The 19,871-nt window shown below is 40.1% G+C and overlaps 1 long non-coding RNA gene across 3 annotated transcripts in view; it reads left to right on the forward strand.

Moving 5' to 3' along the window:
• Nucleotides 1–19,871, forward strand: part of LOC105739897 — an 84,150-nt gene that overhangs the window by 51,953 nt on the left and 12,326 nt on the right. The window contains exon 6 of one of the 3 annotated variants that reach the window (XR_004030578.1): nt 15,628–16,632. The exons of the other annotated variants lie outside the window; for them this stretch is intronic. This is a non-coding gene — a long non-coding RNA (uncharacterized LOC105739897). Of the gene's footprint in view, nt 1–15,627; nt 16,633–19,871 lie in introns of those variants that run through there. 3 annotated transcript variants of the gene reach the window in all.

A 19,871-nucleotide genomic window follows, 5' to 3' on the forward strand; every position in this document is an offset into this window, starting at 1 on the left:
GTCACCCAGGCTGGAGTGCAGTGGCACCATTTTGGCTCACTGCAAACTCTGGCTCCCAGGTTCAAGTGATTCTCCTGCCTCAGCCTCCCAAGTAGCTGGGATTACAGGTGTGCACCACCACACTCGGCTAATTGTTTTAGTACAGACAGGTTTTCACCATGTTGGCCAGGCGGGTCTCGAACTCCTGACCTCAGGTGATCCACCCACCTCGGCCTCCCAAAGTGCTAGGATTACAGGCGTGAGCCCAGCCTCCGCCCACCTTTTTTTTTTTGGCCATCGATATGTTCTGCTTTTCGCATCATTTCTATAGAGTTAGTTTTTCAGGAGTGAAATTACTAGATCAAAAAGAATATTATTTAAGAAAATTCAGTGTTGTCAAATGAATGTTGCTGCCTTTACATTTATAGTGCCTTAATGTGCTTTTATTATTATTGGTAAAATGAGTTTTTAATCAAAAGTTCACTTTTTTCTATGGTCTGTTTATGGTTTCCTTGGTCTGATTTTTACAAACTCCCTCTGAGTACTCCCCAGCATTATTTTGGGCAGTGTGTTCGAGGCGAGGCTGTGATTGCAGCCTCTCATTCTCCAGCGGGATGGACTTGGATGCCCTTCCCCATTTCCTCTCTAGACTGCTGCTCCTCTGGGTGCTGAAGGGCCAGGCAGAAAGAGAACATAGAGAGGATGTTGCTTTCTGAATGCGAGGAGATTAATTACTCCACATGCGTTGACTTCCTCTGACAATTTGATTAAAGGTTTTAGATGCCCTGGATACATTTAAGTTAAGCCAGAATTTGTATGTAGATAAAATGACAAAAAAATCCAAAAATCAAAAAGGTTCCAATAGTGTCAATATGGGCTAAAATTATTATTTCCTAGACCCACTGCTTACAGGATCTATGGGGTGAGAGAAAGAAGGTAGTGAGGGAGATAGAGATAGCAAGTGAAGGCCTAATTGTATAACATATGAATCTTGTTCAGTTCTAAAAACAAAACAAAACGACAATAAAATTTAGTTATAAATCCCAGAAGGTTTCATCAGAAATGATCCGAAGGCTTAGCTTACAGGGACAAAAACATTTATTTCCTACGTCATCAATTAAAGAGTTGTTTTCCTGCTAAGTGAATTCTATTCTGAGAAATTAATATCCCCGGGCGCATCCTAAAATTTATGTGTGAGTCCAGCGTGTTCCATCAGCAAAGCCAAGGTCTCTTTTCTGAGTTATCAAATTTTCAGCTCTGGATTTTGCAAGACAAGCTTTCCCATTTCTGGGACATATTTACACCTCTGTTACATTGTTTTAGCAACCCCAAAAGCTTTTGCTTGGAGTTTAGAAATATGTTTTGGGTTTGGAGAATATTTTTCAGGGAAGATTCTCAAGAAGAGATTGTTTTCAATTATCTGAGTAACAGCTGAATTTGTCGAGGCATGAGAACAATTTTTATTTTTATTTTTGGATTCCACATGAAATCATTGGTGGCAAATAAATTTGAAACTGTGCAGACCCTCTGAGATTTCCCTTGGGGTCCTGTGATACTCTGTAACTCTGTTACACCTTTACAAAGTAGTCCGAGATTCATAGATGGATTTGTGGGGATGGGGAGTGGTGTCCTTTGCTACATTGCCCCTTGCATTAAGTGAAGATAGATTCTCATCACCATAATAGAATCCTTTAAAAAGAGGAACAAATCATTAGATAGGTTGTTGTTGGGATATAATTGTAACGCTGCCCTGTCCCATCAGCTGTTAAGCTTCCTCAAGGAATGAGATTCCTTTTCATCTATGAGTGTATCTAAACACATAATCTGTCCTAGGAGACAGAAAAAAATGGAAGTTTCTAAAAAACGGGGGTAAAAGAAAGCAGCTGAATTCCTTGTCAAACAACTATTTAGTAATTGGCTGAGAGTTTTCTTGAACGATTTTTAGACTGTTTGTATTTTCCCAAGTATTTTGGGAATATTAGAAAGCACACCCAACGTCTCAGGAGGGATGAGCTCCCAGCATTTCTTCACGTCCTTACAGAAATGCTATGTCTCCATCAGCAGATGGAAGCCAAATAGCATCTGGGATCAGCTGAGACAACAGAACAGAGCAGATTCCAGACAAAACAGTATTTACGATATGTTGATCTACCACCAAAATATGAAGTTTTTCATGTTTTGCTTTGGTCTCGATGTGATATTTTAAAACCCCTTCTTTTAGAAAATTATCTTCATCTTTTCCTCACATCTCTTTTCATCTTATATTTTCATTTTAAAATAATTAATGGTCAAATAGGGATTGAGGTATACAATGTGATGATTTGATATATGTATATGTTTTGTAATGATTACCACAATCAAATTAATTAACATGTATTTTTGACATATCTTTTCATTTCTTGTTTTATAAAGATCTTTCAAAATCCTTTTCCTTAACGTGCAAACCAATTTAATTCCCCAAAGCAAGGCCTTTTAAAAATTAAACTACTCCTGCCCTCGTTTTTCACTTTGAGTACCTTACCTTCTTTTTAAATAATATTTTCATAGGTCTAATTAACACCGCATTTTTGCCTCTACATTTGATGATTTTTGAAGAAGGAGAGTTCTGTTTTGGCATGTGTATACCCACAAATAGTCTTCATGTATAAATTATATTTCCACCTTAAATCTCATCGTATATATAAATGCCATGATGATCTTTACAAATCATCTGGGATTTTATATTACTCATAGTTTTATATTACTCATAGTTTTATATTGCTTGTTTAGAGATTTAAAAGCCTGATGAAGGAACAGCTGAACTCAGAGAAACAGCAGGTGAAAGTAAATTTTTTATTTATTTTTTCTTCCTTTTGCCAACATTCTGCATCACCTCTTGTTTCTAGCCTCACTTTCATTCCAGCAGCTTCTAGGGTGTGGCTGTGGCTGTCTGGCTTCCCTTCTATTGATACCTCTGGCAGCCTTTGAGGGATGAGGGGATTTGGGGGTTTCCACTGCAAACATGAGGGAGTAGGTTGAGTGCTTCTTTGTTGAGGTGAGCTTCCCTGATGGGGTTGAACCCTGTATATCAGAAAGAACCCCGACCACCCTTTTGCTATTTCATAGTGAAACATTGCATTGAATCTCCTGGAGCAGACATAAATGAGTGTTGTGGCTCTGGAGGGGTAAAAGAGATTGCAAATAAACAGTCTTCGTATCTCCTGGGGGTGCTTTTTACTGAGCAAACATAGCTAAGCTGGAAATGTGTTTTCCAGTATTCCATTCTCTGTGTGGTGCTGGCCACAAAGAGATTTGTGTGTCTAAGTCTTGGAAGGTGGAAGAGAAGGAGCTGCCATGTTGTGTGCTCTGAGGTGGGTAAACGGCACCAGACGCTGTGGCAGCTCACACAGGTCTGTTATCTGCTAGCCTTGCCTTGCGGGTGGGGCCGTATCCTGAGCCTCGCACGACCTCAGCTCCCACTGGATCTCTTCCTTCAGCTCCTCTGAGCCCTGGGCCAGATGTGTGTACAGCTCCATGGAAAAGCCACCAACTTTTCCAGTAGGTCTTCTGCATCTTTTGGATCAGAGGTGGTGAGAAAGAGAGGTGGGCTCTATTTCATCCTTTTGAGGGGAAATGGGAAAATACCTTTTGTCCTCTATTTCCTCAATTTCACACCCAACTCTCCTTCCTAACTCCCAGTCCAGGCGACATAGAACAAATTCAGCCCAGTATCAGATACTACCTTTACAGAGATTTCACAACCAGTCTCACCACTGTGCAGATCCTAATCCCTGTTATAAATTCTATATATTGGTTCTGTTTCTCCAATTGAACCCTGACTGAAAAAGCTCTTCATGGCTACTGTTGCCTGCGAATTTTATCCCTTGAATTAGTAGATGGTTATACTGCTCTGCCAGGACGGTTTGACTTCCTGAACAGAAAGCGTAAATGGTAAAGTGTGGATTGTGATTAAATCATTGATGACCTACTGCAGGTTGATAGTTTGTTCTGTCTGAATTGCATCTTAGAGAAGCTCATTGAAATGTCTTATATAATGACATACTTCCTTTTCTCCAGTGTTATTTAGTGTTCTCTTATTTTTATAGCCCTTGACCTTAGCCTTTTATTTAAAGCTACTGAGGGGCTTAGATTACTGTTGCCATATTTCTTGGGATTATGCTAATCCAGGTTTTCATTTTACCATGTTAATCTCCACTTACATTTTTTTAAACTCTGCTGGTTTCCTTTATAAAGTCACTATCTCTTCTTATTCTTTTAATTTGCATCCCTTATTTCAGAGACAATGATTTAATTTTATTTCACTGAGTGAGAGAAGCAAACGTCTAAAATTTACATTTTGCTTTCTGTAGAAAGTTCCTTTCTAAAATCTGCGTTTTCCTTTACCTCTGGCATCCTGCATTCATTTCCTTTTTTATGCTGCAGAATTTCTGTGTTTGCACCCCCATCCTGTGGGTGAGTGTTCTCCGGCTTCCTTCGCTGTTCCCAGGAATGCTATGGGACTTCACCTTTCATATGCTTACTGGTGGAGGCTGCTGTGTGATGACTTTGTAGGCTGAGGGAGTGGAGAAAAAGGTGAGGCTGGGAGCACTCTAAAAAGAAGAATGTGGTGTTTCTTTTGTTTACTCCTTCCTTCTTATACAGGAGGGCAGTTCTCTTCTTGTATTCCTTGGTTTTTGGTGTGTTGTTTGTGTGTTTGTTTTTTGTTTATTTTGACACAAAGTCTTGCTCTGTCGCCCAGGCTGGAGTGCAGTGGTGCGATCTTGGCTCACTGCAAACACCTCCTCCCGGGCTCAAACAATTCTCCCACCTCAGCCTCCAGAGTAGCTGGGATTACAGGTGTGCACCATAACACCTGGCTAATTTTGTATTTTTAGTAGAGCCGGATTTTCACCATATTGGCCAGACTGGTCTCAAACTCCTGGCCTTAAGTGATGTGCCCATCTCGGCCTCCCAAAGTGCTGGGATTACAGGCGTGAGCGACCGTGTCCGGCCACTTCTTGTATTCCTTTGTTCAGCATGGCCTCTTCCTCAGGTCTTCGATGTGGCTTAGTGTCCCTCTGAAGAACTTTTCCACAACAGGGACAGGATCTCACCACAGCAGACAGAATCAGAATCAGTGAAAAACACCCATGCCTGGAGACTTCTTGTTTAGAATGGCCACTCTTGTTTTGATCCTTCACATCTCCTCCAATTTAATTCTGATATTTTTTCTTTATTGTGGCAAAATACACATAACATAAACTTACATGTTACCGTTTTTAAGTGTCCGGTTCAGTGGCATTAAGAACATGCACATTTTTTGGCAATCATCACCAGTATTCATATTCAGGACTTTATTCAATCTTCCTAAACAGAAGCCCCGCATACCCACTAGACAACAAGCCCTCATTTTCCCCTGCCCCACCAGCCCCTGACAGCTGCCATTCTTCTTTCTGTCTCTAGGAAGCTGATTACTCTAGGTACCTATGAGGGTGGAGTCATACAGTATTTGTTTTTGTGACTGGCTGATTTCACTCAGCATAATGTCTTCGAGGTCCATGCATGTTGTGGCATGTGTCAGAAATTCCTTCTTTTTTAAGGCTGAATAATATCTCACTATAGGCATATTCCACATTTTGTTTATCATTTAAATGTTTTTAAGCTATAGCAAGAAAAGGCGTGGAACAAGAAACAGTCCCTATCTCTCCCACAACCCATCTTCATGTCTAGCCCACGCACCTCTGAAATAGTAGTGTTGGTAGGGCTCTAGATACTTCCTATTAAATGGGCTACAAATTCCCTGTAGATGAGGGTTCTGACTTAGGGAACTTTCTTTAATCTCCTTACATTTTATCAAGTCTCCTGGAAACCTCTTGAAGCATGATATGGTTTGGCTGTGTCCCCATCCAAATCTCATCTTGAATTGTAGCTCCCGTAATTCCCACATGTTGTAGGAGGGACCTTTTGGGAGATAATGGAATCCTGGGGGCAGTTTTCCCCATACTGTTCTTGTAGTAGTGAATAAGTCTCATGAGATCTGATGGTTTTATAAGGGGAAACTCGTTTCACTTGGCTCTCATTCTCTCTTGTCTGCCGCCATGTAAAATGTGCCTTTTGCCTTCCACCATGATTGTGAGGCCTCCCCAGTCACGTGGAACTGTCAGTCCATTAAACCTCTTTTTTTTTTTCTTTTCTTTTTCTCTTTCTTTTTTTTTTCTTTTTTTTTTTTTTTTTTTTTTTTTTTGATGGAGTTTGGCTTTTGTCGCCCAGGCTGGAGTGCAGTGGTGCGATCTTGGCTCACTGCAACCTCCGCCTCCCAGGTTCAAGCTATTCTTCTGCCTCAGCCTCTCAAGTAGCTGGGATTACAGGTACCTGCCACCACACCCAGATAATTTTTTGTATTTTTAGTAGAGGCAGGGTTTGGCCATGTTGGGCAGGCTGGTCTCAAACTCTGATCTCAGGTGATCTGCCTGCCTCGGCCTCCCAAAGTGCTATGATTTCAGGCGTGAGCCACTGCGCCCTGCCCTTTTTCTTTATAAATTACCCAGTCTTGGGTATGTCTTTATCAGCAGCATGAGAACAGACTAATACAAAGCATTTAGTAAGTTCAGGCTTTTTTTTTTTTTTCTAGTTTCTAGAATTGGTGCAGATTTGCCCCTAATCATTTAAAAATAATAAATATAATATTCTCCATTTCTGGTGGGTGGAATTCCCATATCCACACCACTTTCTTTCCCCTTCCGCTCTCTGCTTGTGAGGGCCTCTGAGTTTATTCTTTCACTCATTCATTACATAAATGCTTACTAAGTACCTGTGCTGTGCTGTGTTACAGCATTAAATCATATGCTACAACATTTTCACCAGACAAGGTCTATGGGTTTTGGAAAAACTCTAGGCAGTTTCCCTGAATCCCAAGCAGGCTTGTTCAGGCTTACTATTTAGAGAAAATGGGTCTGACCTGGAGAGTCAGTATTTATGGTGTGATGCACTTGAGTAGATCTTATTAGCATCTACTAATGAGAGTTGAACATTAGCATGCTAATGTTTAAATTCAGAGAATATTATGTGTCATTAAGATAGGCAGAAAAATGACCCCCCAAAATCTATCCACATCTTAACCCCTGAAACCTGTGCACATTTCCTGATATAGCAAAAAGGGAGGGAGGTCTTTGCAGATGTGATTAAGTATTCTGAGATAGGGAGATTATCCTAGATTATCCGGGTAGGTACTACAGGTAATCACATGTACCTTATAAGAGGGATGAAGGAGGAGATTTTACTGCATACAGAGGAGAAAGTGATGTGAAGATGGAGCAGAGAGAGACCTGAAGATGCTGGCGTTGAAGACTGCAGGGATGCAGCCACAAGCCAAGGAGTGCCTGCTCTCACCAGAAGCTGAAAGAGGCAAGGAATGTCTTTTTCTATAGAACCTACAGAGGGAGTACCCTGCCAACACCTTTATTTGGGCCTAGTGATACTATCAGACTTCAGACTTCTGGCCTTCGAAACTTCCAGAAAATAAATTTCTGTCATTTTAAACTACTACATTTATAGTGATTTGTTACAGCAGCCACAGGAAATTAATCCAGCCACTTTATGTCCAAAATGAGGTTAATAATAGGTAACCTGTAAGTGCATGCCTTGTTCCGAGCTTACCAGAGATGTTGCATCCTTCCTGATGTCTCTGTGGGTTTGCTTCCTAAGATTCCAATCAACCCTTGCACCTGGTGATCAACTTTCCAACTGTCTTTCAGAAAATGATTAACTTCTGTTTTTTAACTAAGTCGTCTCCAGCAAACCATATTCTTTTTTTTTTTTTGAGACGGAGTCTCACTCTGTCGCCCAGGCTGGAGTGCAGTGGCGCAATCTCGGCTCACTGCAAGCTCCGCCTCCCGGGTTCATGCCATTCTCCTGCCTCAGCCTCTCCGAGTAGCTGGGACTACAGGCGCCCGCCACCACGCCCGGCTAATTTTTTTGTATTTTCAGTAGAGATGGCATTTCACCGTGGTCTCGATCTCCTGACCTCGTGATCCGCCCACCTCCGACTCCCAAAGTGCTGGGATTACAAGCGTGAGCCACCATGCCTGGCCGCAAACCGTATTCTTGTGAAAGCTTATACTGTTCATTTCTGCAGGCCTGAAGGGAGGTGGGGCTAGTAAGTCTCAGCCCCTTCTCTGCAAGCCTGTTCTAAACAGCAGTGACAGACAAGGCATGGTCCACCTTCTAGTCCTTAGATATAATGCCAAGATAAACAAGTTTGATTGATACCCTGGGGTCAAATTCCTTTTTGTGCTCCAGGTACTGAGGAGAAGGCATTGTACATGGGACACCGGCAGAAGTGTGGGACTGTATGAACCCGGCTGTTGGGGGCCTGTGAGAGAAGGGGGATAAGAATGTGATTGGTTTTGAAATGATCTAAAATAGAAACTCCACAGATGGCCTCTGAGAAATTGAGACTCCATTCTGTAAAAAGGCACAGAGTCATAGAATTGTAGCACTAGAAAGGCTCTGGTCACCTGGCTCAATCCCCTGTTCTACAAAAGACGGGTCAGAGGCCTCAAGAGATATGACTTTCCAAGGCTGTCCAACCCATAGGTAGAAAAACTGGGACTTTTTGAAATGTTTCTGTGAGAACGAAAATAAATACCTGTAAAAGGCTCAGAATAGTGTTTGATGTAATAAGTGTTCAAAATGTTAGATTGTGATAGGTTTATTTCAAACATTGGGCCACCTAAATTTCCAACATCAAAAGTGAAGTAACAAGAATGCTAATGAAATACAACCTTTTATCTAAAATAATGCAATCATCAGAGCCTTTGTGTTCCATCTGCCTCTGTGACTACTGCCCAGTCCAAGCCACCATTGCCTGGATTGTCGTAGCGGCCTCCTCATCATTGTCCCGTTTCTTTTGATGACTTCCAAAGACTATTTCCCTCCCAGCTACATCCCATTCTCCTCACAGCAGCCAGAGAATTTTTTCTGTAAAAAATGTAAGTCAAATCAGGTGCCTTCTCTTCTAGAAACCTCCAGTGGCTCCTTTTCTCAGTCAGAGTAAAATCCACATCCTTACCCAGAGCTACACCGCCCAACAAGAGGGACCCTGTGCTGCACCCTGGAGCTCTCCTCCTGTAATTTGACTGTCTTGCCTACCCTGCTCTGGCCACACTGGACTCCCTGCCGTGCCCAAATACTCCAGGCCTGTGGCCTTGGGGTCTTTACATGCTTCTTTTGCCCTGGTTGGAATGCTTTTTCCCTGCATGCTCAGTTACCTGCTCCCTTTCCTCCTTCAAGTCTCTTCTCAAATGTTGCCCTATCAGAGAGTATTTTTGGCCACCCTACATACCAGAGCAAACCACCAGCCCTCACTGGCTGCCTATCACGCTTTATTTTCCTTTATAGCATTTATCCCCACCGGGTATTAAATACATACATATTTACACCTTGCTAGTCTATCTGTTCAGTACTGTACTTTTACATGAAAGTAAAAAACAAACAAGAGACAGTTTACATATTATTTCTTTAAAAAAACATAACTTACTCTATTTGGGTGAATAAATGAAAATTGAGCCTATCATTTGTTCTGTGTCTCCTAAGAATCTAATTTATCAACCAAAATAATCTTCCTGGGGAGATGCAATGAACACTATGCTGCACACATAAACACATTGCATCACCCCATGTAGATTATTTTGGTTGATAAATTAGATTCTTAAGAGGCTTGGGGGTCAAATACTCCAGGCATTAAATGTCAGTTCTACTGCTTGCTAGCTAGAGTACTTTCACGGTGAAAGCTAGGGAGCTTTTACTGACTGTCCCTGAGTCATTATTTCCTTATTTGTAAAACAGAAATAACTTTGCAACGTTGTCATAAAGATTAGCAAAATTGTATAGGAAAGGCCTAGCACAGTGCATAGGGCGTAGTAGGAACCTAAAAACTGAGAGGGATGTTTATTCTTGTGTCTATAATAGTAGCGTCATTTAAACCCCACCATGAAAGCATGGCCAGATGGTTTAAGTAATTTCTTATGAAATATGTGATAGCCATTATTATCATCATTCTTGACATTATTTTAAAATCAGCATTAAAGTTTGGTGAGAATGCTTTGAGATGAATTATTTTTTGCAAACTGACCTGATTCATGTAGAGAACTGCAAACAAAATATTTTGCCAATATACCGATTAACGACATAACATACACACTATGTGTGCTCTTTAATCCAGCTCCAAATGCAAATAAAACTTTAAAAATGCCCTCTCCTGTCTAAGAAACAAGCCCAAACAGTAGCCAAGTACATATATAGAATTTAACTCGGGGTGTCTGAATTTACTGTAGTTGCCCATGGATGGGAGAAGCAGCCTGCCAAGGCCCAGAGATGCAGGGTTTAATTCCCAGAGCTCATGGGAAGCTGGCTGATTGGTGAATGCACCCTCACTGTGTAATTGAACATGTGCTCCCAGCCCAACTGCAGGAAGGATGAAATTTGTTAAGTGGTATCTTTCATGAGATTAAAAAAGGAAGACAAACTGTTACTGGTTATGATAGGGTCTTATTAAATTTCTGCCCTACTAATTTGGAAACTGTGATAATCCAGACTTGGCATATATGATACAGAACAAAAAAGTGCAATTAAATGCTGACACTTGGAAATTTTACATTATGGTGCACCCCTAGATGCTAGGGCCGGTTGTTGACTTAAGTTTATTTTGTTTCAATTCTGTGTATCTATTTTTAACCCTTAGGTGCCATCTGCTTGAGCGTTGTCCTGGTTCACTTCCAGTGTAAAGCTCAGAGTGCAGGAATAATATCCAAGTGCCAGCAAAACCCCTTGGGTGGTCGCAAAATGGTGTGAGGAGGATCATGAGGGCTGTGTTTCTGAAGAACCCACAGGGGCAGGCAGCAGGGATGAACTGCAAAAAAGTGGCAGTCTATGCTGCACACATCAGCCCCACAAAAGAATAACAAAATCCAGGAGCAGAGAGCTGAGCTGCCGTAACTGAGAATGGCTCTGCAGTGGGGATGGTTTGAGAACCGTGATCTGGGTCTAGATGGCCCCTCTTGGAGCTCACTGGGACCCTGCATACATTCCCTGCCTATTGACCTCACACAGCAGTGGCTTAGCTCAGCTGAGAAAGAGGACTGTCTGTTCCTCTTTGTTGGTTTAACCATATGATATGCAATCCTGTAAACAAATTAATTTCCTCCGGGACTTTTGAAAGCATGCTAACTGCATTATCATTTTGTTCTGCATAAAGGAAGCTTAGCAAGAAAACAATTATGGGATAGACTTCAAATGATCTCCAAATGGCCATAAAATAGAGATGCAGTCAACAGAGATGCAGGAGAAAAAAAAATTAACAAGGTTTTGTTTGCTAAAATCTAGGATTCATTTGATTTTAAAGCTGTGTGACCCACTTCCGTTCTCTCTCCCTTCCATCAGCTTTCTGCACAAATCTTTTGCCACCCTCATTTTTAACATTTGTATTCCTCCTCTATTGCCCAGAGCCTTTCTACTCTGTGTTCTCCAATTCATCCTAAAATCAAGACCAAGGTAGAATTCTCGAACTTGGCCTATTCTGAGAAAAGCTGACATGGCTGGGACAGGGAGCTTGTGTGAATATTCCCAATTGGTAAGGAATGAGTTCGCACACTCTTTCATTTATTCTGCCATCAAGCATTTACTGGCTGTCTGGTTTGTGCCTGACCCTATGCACTTCCTTAGGGAATGGAATAAAAAAAAATACATGATCTTCTCCTTAAAGCAATTTGATGCTTGGTAGAATGACAGACAGAGCAAGAATTGAAACAGAGTGAGGTGACTGCTGTGATGGGTGAATGCTTAGAGCTAGGGAGGGGTAGAAGAGGAGAGAGAAGGAGTATTGCTTAGTTTGGGTCTTGAAAGATAAGTTACTGTTCTGAAACTACAGTAGTATGCTGTTGAGGGGCACAGGTGGACCATTCAAGACAGAAAGCTGCAATGGCCTGTGGGGACAGGCGGGAACTTCCACCCTCCTCCAGTCACTCAGGCCCTAAACCGCAGCTGTGACAGTCTATCAACTTACCTTCCAACCTCACCTGCAGGACACAAGGGAGAGAGTTGCCAAAGAGGTGGCTGTAGGTAATGGGGTATATACATTTGGATACTGGACACAGAGAAGACACAGATCCAAAGTCTCATTGGGATGAGGAAGTTAGAAAAGCTTGAGTTTCCTTGATCTTATTAAAATATATGAACACCCCTTCATTGATTATCAATACCATCCTGTCTGAATGCAGACATCTGGAAGTGGTCTCATGTCTTCAGCAGGAACTCCCTTCTTTTCTACCCTAGCTTCCTGTCCACATCCCAATAGGCTTAGAGAGTCTTTTGGGTAGAAAAAAATCTTAGAGCCTTTTATTCCAAATCTCCACTCATAAGTGAAAGAAGCCAGTCTTAAACAGCTACATACTGAGCCAGGCGCGATGGCTCATGCCTGTAATCACAGCACTTTGGGAGGCTGAGGCGGGTGGGTCACTTGAGGTCAGGAGTTCGAGACCAGCCTGGCCAACATGGCGAAACCCCATCTCTACCAAAAATACAAAAATTAGCTCGGTGTGGTGGCGGGCGCCTGTAATCCCAGCTACTTGGGAGGCTGAGGCAGAGAGAATCGCTTAAACCCAGGAGGTGGAGGTTGCAGTGAGCCCAGATGGTGCCGCTGCACTCCAGCCTGGGGGACAGAGTGAGACTTCGTCTCAAAAAAAAAAAAAAAAGCTACATACTGTATGATTCCATATGACATTATAAAAAAGACAAAAACAAAGAGTTGGCAAATAGATCAATGGTTACCAGGGAGAGTTGAATAGATAGAGAATAGGTTTTTTGTTTTTTGGGGTTTCTTGGGGGCAGTGAAACTATTCTGTATAATACTGTAACAGTGGATACATAAGAATATGCATTTGTCAAAAACTCTAGAACTTTTCAGCACAAGTAGTAAGCCTTAATATGTGCAAAATTTTCTAAAAAAGCATTTGCATGTATGCTTTTCAATGTTTACAAATGTATGGAAAAAAACCTCAGCAAAGAAACTAGAAAGGTGCTGCCATAAGTAACTTTGGAATTGGGTAGATTTTATAAGACCAAAGGCAAAAAACTCCAAACCCTTTAATTGATAAAGTTGTTTCCCATGGGGGTATGGGTTAACAATTCTGAAATCGCTGTATGTGTATATTGGAACTGAATAATTAAGTAAATGGATGATAGATAGTGGGAAACAGGTTTCTCACTGTTGGAGTGGGAGGTTACAGACAAGCAAGGCGAGGTGGCTGGAATAATCTGTGGGTAATGGATTAGAGTTGGGGACATCAGTATGAACTCCTGTTTAGCTTAAAGTCGATATACATACACAGAGGCACATATATAATATAATGCATATCTATATATCATATTTAAAGATATTATATATGTGTGTGGGTCTATATTAGTATACACACATATATTTGCTCTGTCATCTGGAAGGCCTAGATGCAATACCACCTTAGTAGCAGTGAGCACACCTAATACCCTGATCTGATTTTCTTTCTTTTCTTTTTTCTTTTCTTTCTCTTTCCTTTCTCTTCCTTCCTTCCTTCCTTTTTTTTTTTTGAGATGGGGTCTTGCATTGTCACCCAAGCTCAAATACAGTGGTGTAATCATAGCTCACTGCTGCCTCAAATTCCTTGGGCTCAAGAGATCCTCCCACCTCAGCCTCTTGAGTAGCTTGAACTACAGGTGTATGCCACCACACCTGGCTAATTTTTAAATTTTGTGGAGATGGGGTCTTGCTGTGTTGCCCAGGTTGGTCTTGAACTCCTGGGCTCATGTGATCCACCCACCTCAGCCTCCCAAAATGCTGGGATTTCAAGTGCGAGCCACTGCACCAAGCAGATCTTGTTTTCTAATACCATTCTCCAGTAAAAGAACCAGGGCTCTTTGAAGAGGCAATGATTTTAGGACTGGAGCAGGAAATATACAAGATAATCCTGACACATTCTGTAGTGCTAGAAAGTCAAAAAGTGCTCAAAAAAATCCACGACAATGATGTAAGTCAAAGGAATACATGAAAAAACTTCCAATGGCCAAAGCTGGAACAATTCAAACAGCAAAACAAAGTAGTATCAGAATAAACCTCAAAGTATAGTATAAAATAAATATCTATGCATCTATATTGATATAGAGTCATGTGCCACATAATATGTTTTGGTCAACAGTGGACCACATATACAAGAGTGGTCCCATAAGATTATAGTATTATATTTGTACTACAATTTTTCTATGTATAGATATGCAAATACTTACTATTGCATTACAGTTGCCTATAGTATTCAGTACAATAATATGTGGTACAGGTTTTTAGTCTAGGAGCAATAGGCTATACCATATATGTGTGCAGTAGGCTGTACCATCTAGATTTGCATACTAAGATTGTCCCCTTTGGAACCCTGTGGTGTTCACACAATGGTGAAATCACCTAATGACATGTTTCTCAGAATATACCCCAGTTGCTGAGCAACACATGACTGTAAATGGTTGAATAGATCAATAAATGGAGAAGAACAGACAAATCTCCAGTGCAAAATTCTAAATAAATTATGTAGTTACTTTGCCCTCAGAGAGATGAAGCCCTTTCTTAAATGCAAGCTGTAAGTTACTTCCTTCCAAAGAGTATAGTACAAAATATGGGGGAGAGAAGGGTAACTTTACAGTAGAGAAACCTGACTTCAGCCAGGTGATTGAGGTCAACGTCAACAGTCATAAATCATGTTGGCGGTATGCATCCTTGATATGATGAAAATGACACTTTATTTCTGTAGTCTTCCTCCCCAAAACTCATAACCTATGTCCAGTTATAAGAAAAACACTAGACGAATACCCATGGAGGGGCATTCTGCAGTATACCTGACCAGGATTCCTCAAAACTGTCAAGGCCATCAAAAACAGTAAAAGTCTGAGAAACAGAGCCAACAGGAGTCTAAAAAGAAATGATGACTAAATACAACATAGGATCCCAGGGAGGATCCTCAGACAGAAGAAGGGCATTAGGCAAAAACTCAAGAAATTTGAATAAAGCATGGACTTTAATAATGTATCAATATTGATTCATTACTTGTGACAAATATACCATATTAATGTAAGATATTAATAATAGGGGAAAGTGGGTGTGGGGTCCTATGGGAACTTCCAGTATTATCTTCACAATTTTTATGTAAATCTAAAACTATTCTAAATAAAAGACTATTTCAAAAATATAATATCAAGCATATAAAAAAATGAACAAAAAACTTTGAGCTGTCTTTCCAAATGTCATCTCCCCTTTTGGGGTTTATGATATTTCTTTTGTACAAAGTACATGTTTACTTTAATGACTTGGAATATAATAAATAATAACAGCAAAAGTTAGCATTTACTGAGTACCTGCTGTGTGCTATTTATATCTGTTAACTCTACTAGCACAGCTCTAATGATGATAACAACAGTTGAGGCAACAAGGAAGGGACAACAAGGGTTCACCCATATATGGTTTTCCTCTCCTTCCTGGACACATGGGCCATGACTAGTTCTAATGACATGTTAGGCAAAATGAAATGTGTCATGTACAGGGCAAGACAATAAGAGCTGATATAACCCATCCACATGTTTTGTCTCTTTTGGAAGTGAACATGGAAGCTATGAATTGAGATGGCAGAACCACAAGATGGAAGTACGTTGGATTTCTGAGTCACCACCTGGAGGAGAGCTTCCCTGCAGCATCGCTGCAATCTGATGTGAACTAGATATTAATCTTGATCATGTCGACTTGAACCTAATTCAGGCCTAAGACATAATATATACTGCATAATATATGCTGTATAATGATAATATATTTATGCAGTCTTTATTGATATGAGTAATGGTTTATCTCAGTTTTATAATAAAAATCTCTCAAAGAACATTGACTCCAAGGAATAACAATCACAAAAGGATTACAGCTTTGTTTAACACTTTTTGCAAATCCTTGAAGCTGATCTTTCTCATTGTTTCTAATCCCAATAGCCAGCCTAAACCTTTTGGTGTAATCTCATGTATTCTGACCTCTGTTATTTCCAGCTGCTTAATGATCTTCATATAAATTGTACGGGAAATGAAGCAAATGTAATTACAGTGTCTGACAGCCCTGATGCAGATAAATAGGTGGGAGTCTGGCCAAGTGTCTCCCCAAGCTAGCCTTTGGTGTCTTTCGCTCACAGCAGAAAGAAATAGGTCATAAATTACAGCACTGATTTGTTCCAATGATATCATTAGCTCCTGGAAAACAAGGATCATGAAAAACCCATTTCAAATGAACATATGAGTCAATACCAACCAAGCATCTTTTGGAACAGAGCCCTTATAAATTCACACTAGAATTCTGACTCCTAAGTGAATATCTGTGGATCTTCAGAACGTAGAAGACTTAGCTCTAGCCCATGCATCAGTCCCTTCAGACCATAGAGTCATAACCAGGCCTACTGAAAGAGCTGGTTACATGGGACAGTCAGAGATTTACCTAGGTGAGAAAATAAAGATTAGATGGTTTGAAGCAGAGTTCTAGCCCTTCCAAATCAGACCTCCAACCCCTTTCTTAATTCTATAGGTTGTAGTTTTCAAAGGAGAAGTTGTAATAAAGAGTAAGTAAACTAACTTCTTTTTTTCTTATGGTTTTTGTTTGATAATATGAGGATAAAAGCAATACCCTTCTTTGACCTATCCCAGGATAAAATGCAGGTGGAGAAAAGGTTTTCCGTATTGTCTTTAGCCTTGACACAACAAAATAGGAAAAGGAATTTTCCGATCTGGGTCGAGTAGATGCAAAGAAGTGTTTTAAGGTACATTTGTAGAGCACACTCAGCACTTGGGGACTGAGATGCCTCAGGAGAAGCTAGAGACCTAATGTAGGGATATAGAGGCCAGGAGGACACACTGGAACACAGAAGATGACAGCTTTTGAAAGAGCTCAAGATTCTAATTTCTTGAACCAGAAGACAGATTCTCCTCCATGTCCGTTCACACTTTCAGACTTTACTCTGCATTAGCCCTGTGTTCCCCACACCTGCTTCTGGACCCCTGGGTGGTTACATACTCTGACTTCATCAACCCTGATCCTTATTATAGTGATATGAAATTTAAAATTGGCATCTTCCACAGCCAATTCTGGTCACTATTCTTGTTACTTTAACTGATATGCAATAAAGAATATGCCTGACTTTGTCCCTGGTTCCTGGGAAGTAGCATCAAAACCTTTAGAATTTCTTAAGTGGTAGGAGTGTCTATTATTCATGGTGAACTCCTGGGATCAAACTTGATAGTCTGTGCTAAAGAGATGACTCAGGACAGGAGCTGGCTGCTCCTGCCAGAAAGACCAACCATGTGATTAGAGGGTGGGGCCTTTGAGCCGGGTGATATCAGCTCAGTCTCCAGGGAGCCAAGGGGAGCTAGAGATTAAATTCACCTGCAAGGAAGGCCAATGATTCCATCAATCATGATTGTGTAATGATACCTCAATAAAAACTCTGGGCACCAAAGCTCAATTGAGCTTCACATGTTGTTAATATTCTGATAATGTCACACATTGATATTCCAGGAAGGTAATGCATCCTTACTCTTTGGGGATAGAACAACAGAAGCTTTGTGTTGAACTCCCCTAGACCTCATTATATGTGTATCTCTTTCCCTTTGGCTGGTTCTGATGTGTATCCTTTTGCTGTAATAAGACTACAACTGTAATTTATAGGATGTTCTTGAGTTCCAAGAGTCATTTTAGTGAATTATTAATCCTGAGGGGGTTATGGGAACCACCAAATTTGTAACAAGCTGGTCAGGAGTAAGAGTGGCCTGTGAGCCTTTGAACTTGTGTCTGATGTCTTTAGTTTGTGTAGTCTTGTGGAAAACTGTGTCCCTAACCTGTAAAGTAACTGGTGTCAAAAGTCAGTGAAACTAGGCATAATTAGAACTCATGGACATTCACACCCATTCCACTTCAGTCACATGCTTCCAAGGCCTCACTGAGTTCCTTTTACACATCTATCTTCTCTACTTTGGTTCTTATTCCCTATGATGGCAAAAAGAAATACAAATGATGGTGACTCATGATGCCTGCTCCCTTCATTGCTGCAGATCTTTGGTTCTTATTATCTCCTTTTACACATCTATCTTCTCTACTTATGAATAATATTCCACTCTCTGATCATACAATGACCTATCCCAGCTATCAAACCATTCCTGTCTTTGCACGTATCCTTTAACCACAATGAGACATTTGAACTGTTAACTTTTTCAAATATCAGCTTTTGTCTTTCTCATTATCTTTCCTGTTCAAACTGAACTCCATAAGTGATCTCTTAAATTAACCTTATACAAGTATTCTTGGTCTTCTGTCACTCTTGCCTTTCTGGACACTTGTCACACAAAACCATAATTAAGAATTAATCCTAACATATTCCTGAACCCTTCTCACACCTGATTTGCTGGACATCTGTTTAAAATCATTCAAGTATGCTATATTAATTGATAGTCTTTATTTCAAGTGATAGAAAATCTACCCCATTATCTTAGGCTAAAAACTGTAAAACACTGATGAAAGAAATGTCTCAAATATAAATGGAGAAATATACTATGCTTATGGATTTAAGACTCAATGTTGCGAAAGTGGCAATTCTTGTTCAAATTCAGGTATTCAACCCAATGTCAATCAGAAGTCTATATTTCTTTTGTATAACTTGACAAGCTAATTTTGAAATTTGCATGGAAAGGCAAAGCAAAAAATAGCCAAAATCACTTTGAAAATGAAAAACAAAACCAGAGGACTCATCCTACCTGATTTCAAGATTTACTATAAAGTTTATCTAACCAAGACAATGTGGTATTAGACAAATAATAGACACATGATAGACTCTGTTCAATGGAACCGAACAGAGAGTCTAGAAATAGTATATAGTCAATTGATTTTCAACAAAGGTGCAAAGACAATTCAATAAGGAAAGAGTTTTTTTTCCAGCACATTGTGCTAGAAAAATTGGACACTCATATGCAAAAGATAAACCTTGAACTATACCTTACACTATAAAAAAGTATTCAAAATAGATCATAGGCCTAACATAAAGCCTAAAAATTTAATATTGCTAGAAGAAAACAAAATCCTTGTGATGTGGGGTTAGGCAAAGATTTCTTACATACAAACCCAAAAGCATGATCCATAAAATTAAAAATTTGATAAATTAGACTTCATTTAAATTGATAATGTCTGTTCATCAAAAGACATCTGTAAGAAAATAAAAAGACAAGGCAGAGTCTAGGAGAAATATTTGCGAAACACACACCTAAGAAAGAACTTGTATCCAGAATACACAGAAAACTCTTAAGACTCAATGATAGGAAAACAATCCACCCAATTAAACGTGGGCCAAAACTGTGAATAGTTACTTCACCAAAGAAGGTCTATGCATAGCAAATAAGTACATGAAAAGAAGTTCAATATTATTAGTCACTAAAATCAAACTAAAACAACAACGAGATGACACTATACATTTATTAGAACAGAGGAAAAAAAACAATTGCAAATGCTGGAGAAGATGCTGAACCACCGGAACTTTCATACAATACTGGTAGGAATGCAAATAGTACAGCCATGGTAGCATCTGAACAAGACAAAGAGACAAAGAAAAATAGAGACAGAATGTGTTGAAGATGGAAAGGAAAGAAAAAAGGCAGAACAGATAGACTATTATTATTCTTCCTTTCTCTACCTTCCTGTCTGCACCAATTCCTAGATCTCACAGAAAGATGTAACCTGGAGAAAATGAACAGGCATATGATACATCCAGACAATCATATACAGCACATGTGAACTTCAGAACAACCTGATATAGTTGGGCAGGATAGTT

Source organism: Nomascus leucogenys, chromosome 6 (genome assembly GCF_006542625.1).
Source record: "Nomascus leucogenys isolate Asia chromosome 6, Asia_NLE_v1, whole genome shotgun sequence".
Lineage (NCBI taxonomy): Eukaryota > Metazoa > Chordata > Mammalia > Primates > Hylobatidae > Nomascus > Nomascus leucogenys.